Consider the following 20,596-nt stretch of genomic DNA (forward strand, 5'->3'; position numbering starts at 1 on the left):
GGAGGAGGTGGGAGAGGGGGGTGAAAGGGGTGGCCTTACAGACATCTCCTGCCACCTGCAGATACCAAGGCATTACAGGACTTTACCCTGGGCCTCCAGAGAAGAGAGACTGGAACTCGGCCCTACTAGAAACCAGACCAGACCAGAAGCAGAATTCAAGTTCTCTGCCAACAGGAGGTGATCAGTCTCCAATCCTCAGCCCAGGCTGAGGCCCTTTGACCAGATTCCTGCTTCTAGGACCTGGGGACTAGAAAAAAGGGGTAGGATAGGAAGGGTTACAGAGAGGAAAGAGAGAGGGTAGGGGAGAGAGGTAAATAAAGTCTCTTGTTCCTTACCGGTTGGGGCACTCTGGCCAGTTGTCCATGTCAGGAGGAGAGTAGGGACAAAAAGGCCCCAGTTTTGGCCACTGGGTCTGGTCCATCGGTGGGCAAGTTGGTCCCTGAGTACCCCGAGTGGTCAGGATGTCAGTCTCAGTGAAGAGGAGTCCCGCCAGAGTCGCCATTTGTTGCAGGAAGGGGGACCCCTTCCAGGGCTTGAAACTGGGCTCTTGTCTAACACTCAGAAATGAATTGTCTGAGGAGACACATATGCTGACAAAGCAAGAGACTTTATTGGGAAAGGGCGCCTGGGTGGAGAGCAGGAGGGTAAGGGAACCCAGGAGAACTGCTCTGCCACATGGCTTGCAGTCTTGGTTTTATGGTGATGGGATTAGTTTCCGCACAGTCTTTAGCTAATCATTCTGACTCAGAGTCCTTCCTGGTGGTGCACACCTTGTTCAGCCAAGATGGATGCCAGAGAGGAGGATTCTGGGAGGTGGTTGGACATGTGGTGTCTCCTTTTGACCTTTCCTGAACTCTTCTGGTTGGTGGTGGGTTATTAGTTCCGTGTTCCTTACCAGGACCTCCTGTCATAAAACAACTCATGCAAATGGTTACTGTGGTGCCTGGCCAGGGTGGGTGGTTTCAGTCAGTGTGCTTCCCCTAACAATGAGGCTTATGTATAACAACTTACATCTATATTAATTAGTTTTAAGTTCATAACAACTTAAGTTTGATCCCATTCTACAGATCAACAGTTTTACTTTCTTTCATGTTTTATGTTTTTGATGTCACAGTTTATTCCTTTTTATCCTCTGCAACTTTTAAGTATTGTAGTTATAGTTATTTTTACTACTTTTGTCTTTTAACATTTATATTAACTTTATAAGTAATTAACCCACTGCCTTTACTATATATTTACCTTTCAAGTGAGGTTTATTCTTTCTTAAGTATTCTTGTTAGTAATTAGTGCCCTTTCTTGTCAGCTTAAATAAATCTTCATAACCTTTCTTGTAATACTTAGTGGTGAGCAACTCTTTTAGTTTTTGGTAATCTGGAAACTCTTTATCTCTGTCTTCAACTCTGAATGATCACTTTGCCAAGTAGGGAATTCTTGGTTGAAAGTGTTTTCTTTTAACATTAAATATATCATGCTACTCCATTCTGGCCTACAAGGTTTCTGCTGATAGTCTATGGGGTTTTCTATGTATAAAACAAATCGTTTTTCTCTTGCTGCTTTTAAAGAGTGTCTCCTTTTTCTTTAACTTTTGATATTTTAATTGTGTTTTGTGTTTCTTTTTTAAGATCTTCTCATTTTTCTCCCTCTGGTGCCTGTCTTCAAGTACTGGAGGTTCTCTGGTTTTGCAACAACCAAGGGGCTTTCTTTTTTTCTCAGAAGTCCCCAAACATCCAAGATCTGCATCAGTACTCAGTGTTGGACATATATTCCACTTCTTTCCCTCCTCCTCCATCTATAGAGAAACCATGAATTGGACATTTACTCCCAGTTGTGCTGAGCTGTGCTCACTTGGGCAAGGTAACACATGAGTGAGAAATAATGGATTTTCTAACTCATTTCAATGCAGCTTTGAGCACGCCTCAGGTGCTGCAACTTCTCAACTGGTTTCTTGAGTTCTCATAAAGGCTTTTGGACTGTATGTTATTGTTAAGTCAGTGTCTCTGTGAGAGAGCAAGGTCTGGGACTTCCTAGATTGTCATCTTGCTCTACAGACAAACTTTTAAAAGAAATAATTCTGTGACAGTAGAAAGAGAAGGAAAATAGCTGGAAGCTATGAAGACAAGAGAGTATTTTTTTAAATGTAGCAGGTACTAGTTCGTATCACATGCTGATGAGAATAAATCAGTTGTGATCAAAAGACTGATGATGCTTTGCACTAGACATAAAGTTTTCAAATCTTCACATGCATTAGGAACAAACTGCCAGGTTATTAAGACCCACAGTGCTGGGCTCCATCCCAGAGTTTCTAATTCAGTAGATCTGGGATGCGGCCTTAGAATTTTCATCTCTAGTAGGTTCACAAATGATGATGATACAGCTGGTTTGTGACTGCACTCCCAAGGCTACGAATCTAGAGAAAGAAGGGAACATTGTCACTGAGAAAAATAGAGGAGCTTAGATGCAGAAAATGTGGATTTTTTTTTCTCTTGGTTTTGCTGTTTTGGGAACATTGAGAGTTGATATTGGTCAATCAATGTCATTCAACCAACGTAACTGGTATGTTTAGTCATGTGGTTATAGAAATGCTAGAATGAATAGGGAGAGTAGTCACTCCACACATTTCTCCGCATTGTCTCTGTCACTGGTGTCTGTTCTCATGTCTCTTTCCATGTAGATACAGAACACAAGGCCATTTACACATTTCCCACCACCTCAGTTCACCCTCAGCCACAAGACACTCCTTTTTGTTTTGCTCAGAGTCCTTGCTTCTCTTTCACAGTGTTTTTCAGATGCCTCTGAAGTCCTGTTTTGTCCTCAGGTAGCAATTTGGAGCAGATGTAGTGATTTCTCTGACAGGATCACTGAGAGTTGAGAGGAACTCCAGGGACATGGATCTCATCAGCTTGTCAGTGGAGATTCCAGCACTGGCCATGTTTTAATTTCTGTAGCAATTCACACATCAGGGAAACCAGGCCCCCAGTAAGCTCAGTGAAGCTCAAAGTTTCAAAAACATGGCAACAGCCCAAGGGTTTTGACAGAACTGAATACTGCCTTCTCAATCCACCACAGGATGATTACGTTACACACACACACACACACACACACACGCTAAATAACTAAGCACAGTAACCTGTGATGTGCAAAGAAAAATGTCAAAATTTTCACACTCTAAAACTTATCAGGGGAAAGGTTTTTATAGATGAAAAATCAGCAACTTTTGGCTAAAAAAAAAAATAATCTCTCTATACAAGCTGCATCTGTTCAGGCGTCTGTCTTCTCTCGTCAGATCTGCTTGAGCTGAAATTCCCAATATGTTAAACTCAAATTCAAGTTCTTTTAGGGTCTGAGAGGATGGAATGTACTGAACACCCAAGCACAGAGAATTGAAGTGGAAATGAAAGGAAATCCATTTTGAAGACTTTTTCCCCTCCCTCTCCCCACCCTTTGATGTGAAGAAAGAAGCTCAGCTTCTCAGGTGGTGATAATGGAATTTCTTTTTCATTCAGATTCTTCATCCTATAATCCAACTGTGTCTTAATCCTTCCTACTTTCTTTATACCCTCTGCTCTAGGCCTGAAGCCCCACACAGGGAAAACCAGCATTAGAAAGAGCAAAGCAAAATAAAGTGCCTCAGGGCAAAATGAAAACAAACAGAAACCTGTAGGGTGAGGAGAAAAGGCAATAAAATCTTTTTCATAGGACATCTTATTACGTCAACTGTTTTCTAAAATATATCTCAAACATTTTTTTATTTGCAAAAGAAAACATAGTATAAATAACAATTAATTATTGTACAAAGCATTAAATATAATTATAAAATCTGACTCTATCAAGCATAAACTATATTTGACTTATTAAGTATTTATATTATAAACTGTAATATTTATATTGCTATATTTTATATCAGTCAGTTATATATCAATTATAAAATATATTCAAGGATATGTGATAATATTAAATAAAATAACTAAAAGAAGTACTTAATGGGGTTTGCAGGTGGCTCAGCGGTAAAGAATCCACCTGCTAATGCAGGAGACCTTAAGAGACATAAGTTCAGTTCCTAGGTCAGAAAGATCCCCTAGAGAAGAAAATGGTAATCCACTCCAGTATTCTTGCCTGGGAAATCCCATGGACAGAAGGAGACTGACAGGCTACAATCCATGGGATCTCAGAGTCTGGTACGATTAAGCAACTGAACACACACAAAAGAAATACTTAAAATCAGTCATAGAATGTTAAAGTTGAGTCTTAAGCAGTCATCCTGAATTTATTATTGGACTTAAAAAAAATCTTATCTCTTTTCCCACGTAAGAGTTATACTCCTATATAATGATTATACTCCTGTATAATGATCTAGAATATAGTCTTTATGAGAAAAATAAGAGCTTTTAAAGGATAACTTGGGAGACAAGTTTCAGTTCTTATCCTAAATTTTAGCATTACCAACATTTCTAATGTTAACATTTTCAGGAAAATTAAGAGATCAATTTAGATCAAACACATTTGGAATTTTTTTGAAAATTAGAAACAATATAAACTCAGGTTTTTATCATCGAGTCTCTATTATATACTATATACTGAAGAATTGATGCTTTTGAACTGTGGTGTTGGAGAAGATTCTTGCGAGTCCCTTGAACTGCAAGAAGATCAAACCAGTCAATCCTAAAGGAATTCACTCCTGAGTATTCATTGGAAGGACTGATGCTGAAGCTGAAACTCCAATACTTGTCCATCTGATGTGAAGAACTGACTCACTGGAAAAGACCCTGATGCTGGGAAAGATCGAAAGCAGGAGGAGAAGGGGATGACATAGGATGAGATGGTTGGATGGCATCACCAACTTGACGGACATGAGTTTGAGTAAATTCCGGGAGATGGTAAAAGACAGGGAAGCCTGGGGTGCTACAGTCCATGGGGTCACAAAAAGTCAGACACAACTGAGCGACTGAACTGAACTGAACTGATCTACTATATAAAACTCTGCAAGGCACTAAAACGGAAAGAAATATAGACCCTGGACCTGTTTCATCAGGGCATTTGTAGTCTAGTTCATCAGACCATATGATGCCAACTGTATCTATGGACAATTTATGTTAAAGCCCATCAGTGGAAAGTGAGGTCACTACCAACTGGAGTAGCAAAGAGATAGCTTTGTGGGAAACACGAAATTTGAAGATGTTGAAGTACAGCTTAAATGGATGGAGAGAAAGAAGTAGGAGTGGCAATTCAGGTGGGTAAGAGGAAAAGCAAAAATTAATAATGACTTGGAAGATATTAGAAGTTAAAAAAGGAATCTGTAGGCTGGAATCGAAATTGATTTGTGAGAGGTCAGGATCCAACTCTCTCATTAGAATGATAAGGAAATGGAGATGAGAGAATGGAGGTGAGTCAAGTGACCTGCACAACAGAACTGAAGTAGCCCAGCTACTATTATTAACTTCATATTTCAAAGAGCTCCCTACTTTTTAATTCTAAATTCTGTTTATAGGTGCATTTTATACTACTTTGCAACAGGAATGGGAAATAGATTTAATTTCAGCTGTTGATCACATTTGATTACTAGTAGCAAGCATCTGCTTAGATCTCTGTTAAGGATTCTGAGGCAACATTTGAGCTTTGGCTGAACTGGTGGGAGATCTGTGCTTGATTAACAGGATCTGACATGGACAAGGAAGGGGGAAGCTATGGCGTGTGTGCTCTGCATTTACTTTCTTGCCAGTGGGATCCTGGGCAGGACCCTGATGGCAGAGTGCGAATAGTAGCTATTGAGAGTAGGTCTCAGATACAGGAGGAAAGAGTTTAGTACTTTATTGCCAGGACAGGAGACAGAAGTATGATAGGGGAGCAGGTTCTGGAGAGATAACCACCTCTGGTTTTATTACCAAGTCCTGAGAGAGAAAAGAAGATGGTGTTGTTACTAATGGGATATGCAAACCTGTCAGTTGTCAAGTTGACATTACTTGTCAGTTTTATGGGCTTCCCTGGTGGCTCAGACGGTAAAGTGTCTGACTGCAATGTGGGAGACTAGGGAGACCCGGGTTCAGTCCCTGGGTGGGGAAAATCCCCTGGAGAAGGAAATAGCAACCCACTCCAGTACTCTTGCCTGGATAATTCCGTGGACTGAGGAGCCTGGTAGGCTACAGTCCATGGGGTTGCTAAGAGTTGGACATGACTGAGCGACTTCACTTTCTGTCAGTTTACAAGGCATCTTCATATTCATTGTTTCATTTGATCCTTAAAAAGTTCAGTTATTAATGCCAGAATCCCCACATTACAAATGGAGAAGCTGATGCTTAGAGAGAAAAGTATCCTTTTACCATGAAGCTACAAAAAGACGAAAAATAGAATGACTTCTTGACACTCTGACCTGCTTGTTTATGTTCACTTCCTGTTTATGCATCAGGCTGCAGGCAATGCGGGCTCTGGACCCTGGTCGCTGGCCTTCAGTCCTGCTTCTCCTCTGATAGGCGAGTCCTCAGCTCTGAAATCCTCCTGTGTCAGTGCTTCCTCATCTGTGAAGGGAGATGGAAATAGCCCTGACCACTCAAGGGTGTGAGGGGGCCCGTTGGTCAGTGGCCTGGCGGAAAGTGAGCATAACACTTGAGCTAGCTTTTATTATTATCTTGTTCACTTATTGTGTCTGTAGTGATCTGTTTTGCTCTCCTACAGATAATTTTTGTTTTCATTTAAACAAATTTTCTGATTTTCAAGATAGTACATATGTACTGGGAAAACCTGAAAAGAAGTGGAAAACTGCAGTAAATAGATTTTTTAAATGCACTTAATTCTCTAACATGTACGTTTTGGTCTAAATGAGGTAAGCACATTTGGGTGGATTGTAGACTGGGAATTAGTCATGGTAATGAGGAAAAGTATTTTCAAATAGACTCTATGAGGCATGAACTCAGAGGCTAAAGTTGGAAATGTGAGATCTCAGTTGATCCTTCTGAAATTTCCTTTTCTCAGATTTTTTAAAGTTTATTTATTTTTAATTGGAAGATAATTGTTTTATAATGTTGTGTTGGTTTCTGCTGTATATCAACATGAATCAGCCATAAGTATACATATGTTGTCCCCCTCTTGAACCTCCCTCCCACCTCCCACCCCATCCTTTATGTCAGACCTTTATGCCAAGAGAATTGCCATAATTCTATGCATCTAGGGCTACTTTTTGATAGTGACTCAGTAATACTGCTTTATACAGTATAGCTAACTTAAGCTGTTACAAAGGCATCCAGAAAAAAAATGTTCCCTTTAACTTCACAATATTTTGAGGATGATTCTGAAGAATTCCTCTCATGCTTGCTAACCTGGTCATCTACCCATGCATTCGGTCAACTTGGCTGAAACTAGAGTTTAACTGAATTGTTCAAAAAGTGAAGCCTGTTGAATTATTGAACACTTATATCAAAAGCCTCACCTGCCACCCTTGTAACAAGTTCATGTGTGTGCTTTGCAGCCAATATTTTATATGATGAAACAATTACTTCTTCTAGTCATCATATATCATCAAAACTAAGACAACATCGGTTGTAAGATTCACCACTATTTAATAGGCTATTAAGAAAACACTGCCAAATAATTTTGAGACAATCAATTTTAAGATGCATGCCAATTTCAGAGAGGTTAAAATATGAAAAATGATCATTTTAGAACTGATGAAATGCATAAAGTGTTTTATACATTGGGAGGAAAGTGGAGACAATATTTGATCATTTGAAGCTTGTATAGGTCTTTCCTCACTTCACACTTGATGTCCAGCTTTCCAGTATTGGTGTCGTTGTTCAGTCACTAAGTTGCATCCTACTCTTTGTGACCCCATGGACTGCAGCACACCAGGCTTCCCTGTCCTTCACTATCTCTCGGAATTTGCTCAAACTCATGCCCGTTGAGTTGATGATGCCATCCAACCATCTCTTCCTCTTTCACCCCCTTCTCCTCCTGCCCTCAATCTTTCCCAGCATCAGGGTCTTTTCCAATAAGTTGCTCTTCACATCAGGTGGCCAAAGTGTTGGAGCTTCAGCTATAACATCAGTCCTTCCAATGAATATTCAAGGTTGATTTCCTTTAGGATGGACTGGTTTGATCTCCTTGTTGTCCAAGGGACTCTCAAGTGTCTTCCTCAGCACCACAGTTCGAACGCATCAATTCTTTAGTGGTCAACTTCCTTTATGGTACAACTCTGATATCTGTACATGACTACCAGAAAAACAATAGCTTTGACTATATGGACTTTTGTTGGCAAAGTGATGTCTCTGCTTTTCAATGTGTTGTCTAGGTTGGTTATAGCTTTTCTTCCAAGGAGCAAGCATCTTTTAATTTCACGGCTGCAGTCACCATCTGCAGTGATTTTGGAGCCCAAGAAAATAAAGTCTGTCACTATTTCCATTGTTTCCCCATCTATTTGCCATGAAGTGATGGGACCAGATGCCATGATCTTCATTATGTGAATATTGAGTTTTAAGTCAGCTTTTTCAGGCTCCTCCTTCAATTTCATCAAGAGGCTCTTTAGTTCCTCTTCGCTTTGTGCTATTTGGGTCGTATCATCTGAATATCTTCTGTTGTAAATTATCTTACTTAAAAGGGATCCGTGAATAGGAGGGCACATGGAGAACCTTTATCATTGTCCAATTCACAAGTTCGAGCTACTGGGAAGGACCACCTGCGAAAGTGTTAAACATGCCCAGCAGCTGAAAACAGAACTCCCTTTTGTGATTCTCAATCACCAGATGTCACATGAAGATAAACAAGATGCATCACACACACAGGCATAAAATGAACAGAAAGGAAGCATTGTTGAATATATCTAGAGGGATAATCTGCTGAGAGTGATTTCTGTCTTGTCTGAGAGGCTAGGAGAAAGAAGAAATGAACTACCCCTTCCCCTACTTTACATGCCTATGATGGTTCATTTTATGTGTCAACTTAACTGGGCTAAGGAATGCCCAGATAGCTGGTAAACATTATTTCTGAGTGAGGGTGTTCTTGAAAGAGTCAATCCCTCATAATAAATCCCTTTCTGTGTATGTCTATGTGTCCTATTGGTTCTGTTTCTCTGGAGAACTTGACAAAAAACAAGAAGACCTTGCGCTGGTGGGTGGATAGCATCTTTGGGCATCAGGAACCAAGATAAAGAAAACCTCTACCTGGGATTATGTTGGGAAGATTGGGCTCATCCTGAAGTTAATCTGATGTTTTGGAAATAGGAGAGTGGTGTGCTGAGAAGTTGTGTAATGTTGCAAAAGAATATGTGTGATTGTTTACATTGCCATCCATGCCCTTTGCTGACTCTGCCTCTGATTTTACTTTGCATCTGTACCTGATTTCCACTTTTTGACTCTGGCCTGTTTGCACGACTTGCTGTGACTAATAGAATGTGGCAGAAGTGACAGTGAGCTCAGGACAGTGAGGTCCTGAGCCTGGCCCTCAAGTGACTTTGCACAATGCCACTTGTTCTACTGGCATCCCTGTCACATGAATACGCTTGAGATAACCTGTTGAAGGCTGAGAGAACTCATTTCATGTGGAAGTGATAGAAATCATTCCAGTTGTCCCAACCGAAGCCACAGGAATAAGATATTCATCCAGGATCAGCTAAAGCTCCTATGATTGAGCTAAGGTACATGAGGGAACACAGCAAGACCAGAAGAACCACCCAGCTAAGCCCAATCCAACCTGATAACACACAGACTCCTACACAGAATAAATGATCATTGTTTTAAGGCACTTTAATTTTTTCAGTGGTTTGTTATGTTGGTTGAAGAGGGTTGAAGAGAATGGCCACCTGATGAAGAAAGACATTGCCCCTGCATTTGGAAGTATGTGCAAATAGTAGCTGTGGAGGTCTGAGGGGCTGGAAGGAGTAAGGTTGGAGGCTACTCCCCAAAACCCATCCCTAGAAGAAACAGTGCAGGACCTTTGTAGCTGATCCAATGGGAAGTCTCATCCATGAAAACACCTGGCCCCTGCCGTCTCCTTCAGTGATCTACTCTTGGGTTACTGGAGATGTGTTGCCCATCCCGAGGGCCAGAAGTGCCTGGAAAGTCATGATCCTGGGACTTACAGGAGTCCAGGGACTGCTGAAGTGTGAGAGCCCAGCTCACTTTTTTCAAGGAGAAATAAACTCCAAGTGTCCTTTACACTTGGAGCTCCCCCCAGGCCAGACAGTGGGTGAGACCTCACGTGAAATCCCCCTGCCATGGTGTTATCTCTTTCCCTGTCCTATTCTCTACTTCTTACCATTTTCTCCTGGTCTACATCCTTTTTTTTTTTTTTTTAAAGAATAGTTTACCTATAATATCATAACATTTTCAGTTGTACAGCATAGTGATTCAGTATTTTTGCAGATTATATTCAATTAAAAGTTATGGACTATAGCCCGCCAGGCTCCTCTTTCCATGGGATTCTCCAGGCAACCCACTGGAGTGGGTTGCCAAGCCCTCCTCCAGGGTATCTTCTCAAATCAGGGATCGAACCAGCATCTCTTACATCTCCTGCATTGGTAGGTGGGTTCTTTACCACTAGTGCCACCTGTGAAGTTCCTATTATAATATAACGGCTATAATATTCTATGCTATACAATATATCCTTATTGTGTGTCTATTTTTTACACAGTAGTTTGCATCTGTTAATCCTGTACCACTAATTTGTCCTTCCCGCCTTCCATCTCCCCTTTGGTAACCACTAGTTTGTTTTCTCTGTGAATCTGTTTTGCTTATACATTCATTTGTATTATTTTTTATGGTTTTTTTTTAAATTTTATTTTATTTTTAAACTTTACAATATTGTATTAGTTTTGCCAAAAATCGAAATGAAATCAACAACTCACCCTGCTCTCAGGATCTGACTCTGGAGAACTCAACCTACACTGGGTGATTGGGAGAGAACAAGAGAAGCTGGTGTATAAATTAATCTAAATTTGCATGTGGCCCCAGGTACTGACATCAGATTATTCCACTAAGTCATAAATAATAGAAATATACTTGTTACCTGAGGCATATATTACCAGGAAACAAGAGTAAATGGGTAAAACAACATTTTGTAGAGCTGGAAAACAGATTCTGTTCATTTTCTATGCTCATTCAATACACATATATCTAAAACAGAACATACAATTTTCACTTTTTAAAAATATTCCTACTTTAGACTATTTTTAAGTTGTCCCCTGCTTTAGACTTTACTTATTTTTTAATGTCAAGAAGAGTGGAAAGTTCTGGAAGAAGATAACAAATTCATGATGTAAAGAGGTCAAATATTAGGGATAATATTGAAACTAAAAACATTGTTAAACTCATGCAGCCTGAAGTCACGACATTCAGAACAGTAACAGTGAACATGAAAATTAGACTGAAAAAGAGGAAATTACATTATTTTTCAGGAGCAGAGAGGAGCTGCCACCTAGGAAGATGAGCTTGGAGCTGATTTCTACTAGAATGGTCCCAATTAGTTATCCCCATTTAAATACACCCAGAAAACTCTTAAGAACATTACGCTATAAATAAGATGTTTAAATTAGAGCTCGTGGAAAGTGAGAAGATAATAGATGTGAGAAGCAGATTTAATCACAGCTCTGGTGCCTCCCCCACATCTCCTTTAGTATTTTTGTATGTCAAGATATGAAGAAGAAAAAAGCAGACTTGAGGTCAAGATTTTATTTCAGATGAAAAAAATACCTCCAGTAAATGTTCCTTCAAACCAAGGTAAGGCTCAGTATTTACATGGTGCTGCTGTCAACGTTTGCCATTATCTGGTACCATTACACTGTGTGAGACACAGTACATGGTTTATATCCGTATTTGATACTAGTTTGCTTTTAAGCTGATTTTAATTGCATATCTCTCAGTTCTAGCTTACAGAGGAGACAAAGATAATCCCCATTTTACTCTGTGGAAACCTAAGGAATTAATGAAGCAAATATGTCTACTATTATTCTTTGAGGTGGTGAATGAGGAGCTCAGGTGAACATGCGTCTCCATAGAGTGAAGTCAGCCAGATCAAGGGTAAGCATACCTGCATATCTGTTACAATGCATGTGTTCACATGTGCCAAGTTGCTTCTGTCCTGTCTGACTCTGCAACCCCATGGACAGTAGCCTGCCAGGCTCCTCTGTCCATGGGATTCTCCAGGAAAGAATACTGGAGTGAGTTGCCAAGCCCTCCTCCAGGTGATTTTCCCGACCAGGATTGAACCAGCATCTCTTGCATGTCCTGCATTGTGGGCAGATTCTTTACCGCTGAGCCACCAGAGAAGTGCTTTTATTACAATATTGTCAGTCTAATCAAAATCAAACAAACTGGTATTCCTCAGGTCTTCCCTTATGTTCAGGGCTGTGAAATTCTGGAGGTGTACAGAAGTATTTTAAGCCTTCTTCCTCTCCTAAATGAGATTACAATGTAGTGAATAACAATGAATAGATACCTGATGGTGGATTCTGGAATAGTGGGAATAACAAAAGTCACAAGGGGTTATAATACTGAGATTTCATCCTCTGGGTACACTTTGATTAGTGGTAGTAGCCTGGAGTGTTGTGTTAAGTAGGATTCAGAGGTGGCATTTGGTATCTCAGCTTGAGTTTCATAATTGACCAGCAATATGTGCTGTGGACAGGGAGAAGTGATCGCTGATGTGCAAACCTGGGTTTAAAATGACACTTCATCTGGGCCTTGAAGGATGTATTGGAGTTTAGATTGGGAAAGAAGAATATTTTAAGTGAAGAACAACAGTAGCAACTAAGAAAAATGAATTTCTACGTGTGTGACCCAGGAAAGCAACTGTTTAAGCAGAGAGTGAGTTAGTGAGTTACAGGAGTGATTGTAAAGAGAGATTGGATGAAAACTGGAAGGAACAGTTTAGATTTGATATAGTAGGAACTAGAGTCCTTGATAACTTCACAATATTTTGCAACAAAAATGGGGTTTAGGGAAGGCATATCTGGTGATAGTATGAAGACAGAAATGGAATGGATTTGGAGGCAAAAAGGACAAGCTTGGAGCAGTAAGCGACTTCAGGAGGCCCAGGATGGGTCTGAAATATTTTGAAGAGGACATGAAAAGGCATGATGACTGCATGTCTAGAGAGAATGGAGGAACCGGCTCCCAGAAGCCCAGAGGAACTTATGCAATGGGAAAGCCAGGCATAAAAGCAATCTTCCAAAACGGAATGTTTTTCTTTTTGGCAATACACTTTTCATATCCAGAGATAAAAAAGGTGCTGTGGGAGTTTGAGAATCACTGATACAGCAAAGGGCTCCTGAAACTTCTGTATCAAAATCGCCTGGAGGCTTGATAAGAGCAGCCTCGTGGGCCCCAGCATGGAGGCTCTGACTCACGGGCCAGGGTGCAGTGTGGACGCGCATGCTTCCTGAGCTGATGTTGCTTGCCTGGGTGCGTACCTGGAGGGGTGAGGCGGAGGAGGCCACTGGAGTCTCCTGATGGCGGTCTTGACATGCTGAATGACTTCCTTTTCCTGCAGAATAGTGAACTTACCACTTTTTTTGTTCAGTTCAGTTCAGTCGCTCAGTCATGTCTGACTCTTTGCAACCCCATGAACTGCAGCACGCCAGGCCTCCCTGTCCATGACCAACTCCCGGAGTTCACCCAAACCCATGTCCATTGAGTCAGTGATGCCATCCAACCATCTCATCCCCTGTTATCCCCTTCTCTTCCTGCCCTCAATCTTTCCCAGCATCAGGGTCTTTTCCAATGAGTCAGCTCTTCGCATCAGGTGGCCAAAGTATTGGAGTTTCAGCTTCAACATCAGTCCTTCCAGTGAACACCCAGGACTGATATCCTTTAGAATGGACTGGTTGGATCTCCTTGCAGTCCAAGGGACCCTCAAGAGTCTTCTCCAACACCACAGTTCAAAAGCATCAATTCTTCAGTGCTCAGCTTTCTTTATAGTTCAGCTCTCACATCCATACATAACTACTGGAAAAACCATAGCCTTGACTAGATGGACCTTTGTTGACAAAGTAATGTCTCTGCTTTTTAATGTGCTGTCTAAGTTGGTCATAACTTTCCTTCCAAGGAGTAAGCGTCTTTTAATTTCATCGCTGTAATCACCATCTGCAGTGATTTTGGAGCCCAGAAAAATAAAGTCAGCCAGTTTCCACTGTTTCCCCAACTATTTGCCATGAAATGATGGGACTGGATGCCATGATCTTTGTTTTCTGAATGTTGAGCTTTAAGCCAACTTTTTCATTCTCCTCTTTCACTTTCAATAAGAGGCTCTTTAGTTCTTTTTCACTTTCTGCTATAAGGGTGGTGTCATCTGCATATCTGAGGCTATTGGTATTTCTCCAGGCAATCTTGATTCCAGCTTGTGCTTCCTCCAGCCCAGCACTTCTCATGATGTACTCTACATATAAGTTAAATAAGCAGGGTGACAATATACAGCCTTGATGTACTCCTTTTCCTATTTGGAACCAGTCTATTGTTCCATGTCCAGTTCTAACTGTTGCTTCCTGACCTGCATACAGGTTTCTCAAGAGGCAGGTCAGGTGGTCTGGTATTCCCATCTCTTTCAGAATTTTTTTGTTAGAGTTTCACATATTAAATTTTGACCATTTGGGTGATGACGGTGGTGAGAGGGAGGGGTGCCAAGAAAGAAAATAGTCTCTGCTCCGTAATTCATTGTAGGCCAGTGTAGATGCTAGATCCTTTAGCAACAGGTGTTTTGTGGGTAACTGAAGAAAATAACTTACACCAAAGTAGGGACTTATATAAATGCTTCTATGAAAGCCTTGATTGAGATGAGCTGGGAATATTTCTTTTTTTTAATTTATTTTTTAATTGGAAGAAAAAGGATTTACACTGTTGTATTGCTTTCTTCTGTATTACAATGTGAATCAGTCATAATTATATATAGAGATGGAAAAATTTCTATTCTCAAATTTTTCAAGTTTTCTTTCCCAGCCTTCTTGTGGAGCTGGGAGCCAGCTCGCAGTAGTGGAAGGTCCTGGTCAAGGATTAATAAATGGAGACTGTGAAGCTATCCTGAGTGCCTTCTTGTGGTTTGAAGATACAAAAGGAAGGATACCAGTGTTAATGTGTATGTCACTGCAATTATATATTAATGTATAATTAATCTGGTAAAAGTGACTGCTTTTAACTCAGTTGTTCCTTAAAAAGCCATACGAGCAGCATGCGTGCCTGTTAAGTCTCTTCAGTCATGTCTGACTCTTTACGACCTAAAGGACTGTAGCACACCAGGCTTTTCTGTCTATGGAATTCTCAAGAATTCTGGAGTGGATTGTCTTGCCCTTCTTCAGGGGATCTTCCCCACCCAGGGATTGAATCCAGGTCTCTTATGTATCCTACATTGGCAGGTGGGTTCTTTACCAGTGGTGCCACCTGGGAAGCCCATGAGCAATGTGGGAACATCCTACCTTAATGGCAGTCTTAGAGAAATGTTATGATTTGCCAAATTCAGGAAGCTAGTCAGAGAACACAGTGGGGACTCCAGCTCTCTGTGCAAGACTGGAGCCCTAGTTCTTTCTCCTTCATCCCCCCACAGTACAGATGCCAGTCGATCACTGCTCCATCTACTTTGATTCTAAGAATATTATTATTTGCATTATACTCAGAACACTAATCCAAGGAGCAAGGTGAATCCATTGTTGCCGGAGACCCTTCTAATTCTAGCTCTTACGAGAGTCACCAAGTGAAGATACCAATTTGAAATACTAAAGGTAAAAAATTAAAGCCCATCCCAGCCCCGGTTTCCTTAACTGTAAAATTGGAATAATAGCACCTAACAGGGTATGTTTGGGATATACGAAAAATGTGTTACACAACAGGTATTCTTCTTGTTTATTTGTTATGGTAATTAATAGGCTATTTAATTGAAAGAACTGGGCAGACTGTAAACAGATATATAAGCATAAAAATATTATTATATAGAATTAGGGGAAAAGTTACTGAGTATAGTGGACGAAATGGTGCCTCCTCCCTTAAAAGACATGTCAGCCCCTCCATGGAATCTGTGAATGTTTCCTTATTTGGAACAAAGGCCTTTGCAGACTTCATTAAGTTAAGGACCTTGAGATAATCCCGGCTTATTTGGGTGGACTCCAAATTCAGTGAAAAGTGTCTTTGTAAGAGACGTACGGAAGAGAAGATGGACACAGAGAAGGTGACACGCTAACAGAAGCAGAGTGGTGTGGCCAGAAGCCAAGAAAGCTGTGGATTGCCAGGAGCATGCAACACTGGAAAAGACAAGGATGGATTCTTCCCTGGAGCCTCCAGAGAGAGTATGGCTTCGGCAATGCTTTGATTTTGAACTTCAGGTCTCCAGGATTATGAGAGAACACATTGCTGTTGTTGTAGGCCATCCAGTCTGTGGTAGTTCATCACAGCAGCCACAGAAAGCAAATACAGTAGGTGAAAGGAGTTGACAGCAATTGCTTCCTTCTCACAGAATGAAGAGCTGGCACCCAGACAAATATTTGAAGTCGGTGAAATTTGTCTTTGGTGCATTTCCATCTTTCTAGGTATGGTGAGATGAGATTTCTTTTCAACTCTCTCCAGGCCCATGTTTTCTATCAGCACCTATTTATATATTTCAGACATCTGTTACATCTCTTTGTCCCATCAAAAATCACTCTGCCATGTCCCAGTTTCTAAGCAGAAGAAAAGGGCTGGACAGGTCAGCGATCATGTACGCCACACCTACAGCTCTGCCTGGGGCTGGTGTCCTGGAAGCAGAGCCTCTGACAGGGATTTTATTTAAGTGATTTACTGAAAGAATAATCTCAGAAGAAAGGAGGTGGGGGAGTAAAACAGGGCTAGAAAAGAAGATAAACATAAGATGTAGGTTTAAGGGAAGCCTAACTTTGCCCTGATTCTACTCGTAATAAATGGCACAAGTGTTTTTGCTTTTGTGTTTAATAGACTTTATTTTTTTAGAGCAGTTCTAGGTTTACACCAAAATTAAGCAGAAACTAGATATTACTTCGGAGAAGGCAATGGCACCCCACTCCAGTACTCTTGCCTGGAAAATCCCGTGGACAGAGGAGCCTGGTGGGCTACAGTCCATGGGGTCGCTAGGAGTCGGACATAACTGAGCAACTTTACTTTCACTTTTCACTTTCATGCATTGGAGAAGGAAATGGCAACCCACTCCAGTGTTGTTGCCTGGAGAATCCCAGGGAAGGCGGAGCCTGGTGGGCTGCCGTCTGTGGGGTCGCACAGAGTCAGACACGACTGAAGTGACTTAGCAGCAGTAGCAGCAGACATTACTTTGCCAACAAAGGTCCATCTAGTCAAGGCTATGGTTTTTCCAGTGGTCATGTATGGATGTAAGAGTTGGACTGTGAAGAAAGCTGAGCACCGAAAAATTGATGCTTTTGACCTGTGGTGTTGGAAAAGACTCTTGAGAGTCCCTTGGACTGCAAGGAGATCCAACCAGTCCATTCTAAAGGAGATCAGCCCTGGGTGTTCTTTGGAAGGAATGATGCTAAAGCTGAAACTCCAGTACTTTGGCCACCTCATGGGAAGAGTTGACTCATTGGAAAAGACTCTGATGCTGGCAGGGATTGGGGGCAGGAGGAAAAGGGGATGACAGAGGATGAGATGGCTGGATGGCATCACCAACTCGATGGACGTGAGTTTGAGTGAACTCCGGGAGATGGTGATGGACAGGGAGGCCTGGCGTGCTTCGATTCATGAGGTCACAAAGAATTGGTCACGACTGAGCGACTGAACTGAACTGAACTGACTGACAGAGAGTTACTATATAATCCCTACACCCAAACACATACAACCTCCCCCACTATCAACATCCTATTTCACAAATGACTCTTGTTGGCCTACAGTGCTGGCATTGACCACAAAAAAAGAGAAGGATTCGAAATTTATAAAAGAGAGAAAATCTGCAGAGGTTGGTAATAAATTACCTGTATAGTAAGAAAGAGGTAGGTTTTCAGAATAAATTCCTAGGTTTCTGGCTTGTTTGATGGGAAGGATGGCAATATCTTTCTCTGAGATAGAAAACTTGGAAGGAAGACTAGCTTGGGTTGCAAGCTTGAGGGATCAGCATGGCTCATAGATTTAGTCTTGGTCATGTTGACTCTGAGGGGTCTGTAACTGAGATGACTGAGGTAGGCCTTAGAGGCCTTGGTGAAAGATTAAATTTAGTGCCACATCTGTATATAGATGCTTTCTGAAACCTGGGATATGGTTGGAAATGCAGAGAGATAATAGCAAGGGCTGTCTTCAGAAATGCCAATGCTTAATGGTCTTTGCCTGATACAGATCCTGCAAATGAGACAGAAATGGAGAGAGAGGAATAAGGAGGAGATCCAGGAAATCCTGATATCATGGAGTTAAAAGTACTGAGGTGTCAGAAAGAAGGTCGTGTTTGACACTAATGCTCATGAAGAGTCAAATAAGATGAGCTCTGAAATATGTCCACTAGATTTACAGACATGGAGGTGGGTGAATGATAGAGAGAGAAGACAGATTGAATTAGACTGAGTAGTAGGGCAAGCAAAGAGAAATGAATAGAGAAAATTCTTTTGAAGGGTTTTAGTGGAGAAGGAAATGGCAACCCACTCCAGTGTTCTTGCCTGGAGAATCCCAGTGACTGGGGAGTCTGGTGGGCTGCCATCTATGGGGTCGCACAGAGTCGGACACGACTGAAGCAACTTAGCAGCAGCAGCAGCAGTGTAAAAGAGTTTAGGGGAAACGGATTAACAGCAAATGATTCTGACCACCAGCCAAGTGCAAGATCTCAATTCAGTATTGTTGAGGGCTTAAAATTTAAGATAGCATCTGGTCCTAAAAATAATGCAATTTAGTATTGAACATAAGACATATATCCTTGATGAGAATATAGAAAGAATTCATGAAGAGATGGAAGAGAATATTTACTAACCCTTTATACCATTTCAGCGATATCATTTTTAAATACAAATAACCCTGTGGATGAGGTATTTGATATATCTCTACTATAGAAGGGATACATATTTGATGCAAATAATTTTGAAAATCTAGGTAAGGAAATGGAAAAAAAAATACCTCCTACACAGATATAAACATATTTTGATTTTTTTTTTTCAAAAATAAACTCAGAGAATGTAAGTTGTTTTCACAGTGCCACTCAACTGTAAGCTGAGAAATCAGAATTTGAATGTTATTCTGTCTGATTTAAAAATTTCTATTTTCTCCTCTAACCATACTCCTGATAGATGCATTTGTAAGTATAAGAATACTTACTTGACAAATTGTATAAATTAGACATTCCTAAGAGAGGAAAATTTCAGGTGAGATGTATCAGATATGTTTTACATAGCAATTGGAGTTTGAGCTGGGTCTTAAAAGACAAATGGGATTTATATTGATGTCAGCAAACTATAGCCCTCAGGCCAAATTCAACCCACCTCCCATTTCTGTATGGTCTATTAGCTAATAATGGTTTTTACATTCTTAAATGTAGAATGTAAACAAGACTATTAACCTTTCAGCAAGAACAGTTGCTGCATTTAGCCTCTTGGTTCATGAGGCCTAAAATATTTATTATTTTACCATTTACAGAAAAACTTTGTTGACCTCTGATTTAGAGAAATACGTGAAAAATGGGGTCCCAGATAAGGACACAGCCATGAACTTCTCTACAGGAAGAAAGCATGATGGATATTTCTGAAATGTCCAGGATATGCCTGTGAGGACCTGTCTACTGTGGTCAAGTTCTCAGATGCCTTCAGTACCAGGCAAAGAAGTTTGATCCACATTTTGCCACAGAAATATTTGTATAATTATCTCCCTAACTATATTTTGAGGTTCTCCTGGGCAACAATCATGTTTATCTTACCTGAGGGCCCTCCAAGAGTCTCAGACTGGGCTGGACACAGATACCAAGCTTAATCAATGTTAGTGGATAAATAACCTCTTTGAGGTAGGCAGCTGGTTAATACCAAGATTTTTTTTTTTTTTTTTTTAATGGGAGTATAGTTGCTTTACAATGTTGTATTATTTTCTGCTGTACAGTACAGTGAATCAGCTATATGTATACATACAGCCCCTCTTTTCTGGATTTCCTTCCCATTTAGGGCACTGCAGCACATTGAGTAGGGTTCCCTGTGCTGTACACAGGTTCTGGTTAGTTACCTATTTTACACATAGTGACGTATATCTGTCAATCCCAATCTTCCAGCTCATCCCAAACTTTTAATCATCACTGGAGTTAACTCTGAGTCGTTTCCTCTCTTCCCGTTCCATGAGAAGACCCACTGCTCATGAATACATAGACAGTCACCACATTCCCTAAATACAGTACCAGAGGAACAACAAAATGCATCTTTGCAAAAAATGAAAGAGGAACCAAGGAAAGCAAAACTTCCCAGCAAATTCGTGTGCCTGACATGCATCTAACTGCTGTATTGACAAGAGAAAAGACTGGCCCATTCGAGTGTGCAAGTGTGAACTTCCAGCTCCATGATGCTCTTGTAAAAAGGCGCTGACGCCCACGTTGGAAATAAGGCTGTTCAGTTCGCAATAAATTCGGTTCAGAGCCCAAAGTTGAGACAGGAGACTCTAAGTGGCCTAATCAAGACCATGATTGATGGGGTGTCGGAGACTGTCAGGCACAGCAAGTGACGTGC

This window comes from Bos grunniens, chromosome 13 (assembly GCF_055505025.1).
Source record: "Bos grunniens cultivar Pamir isolate PY7600 chromosome 13, Bosgru_T2T1.0, whole genome shotgun sequence".
Taxonomy (NCBI): domain Eukaryota; kingdom Metazoa; phylum Chordata; class Mammalia; order Artiodactyla; family Bovidae; genus Bos; species Bos grunniens.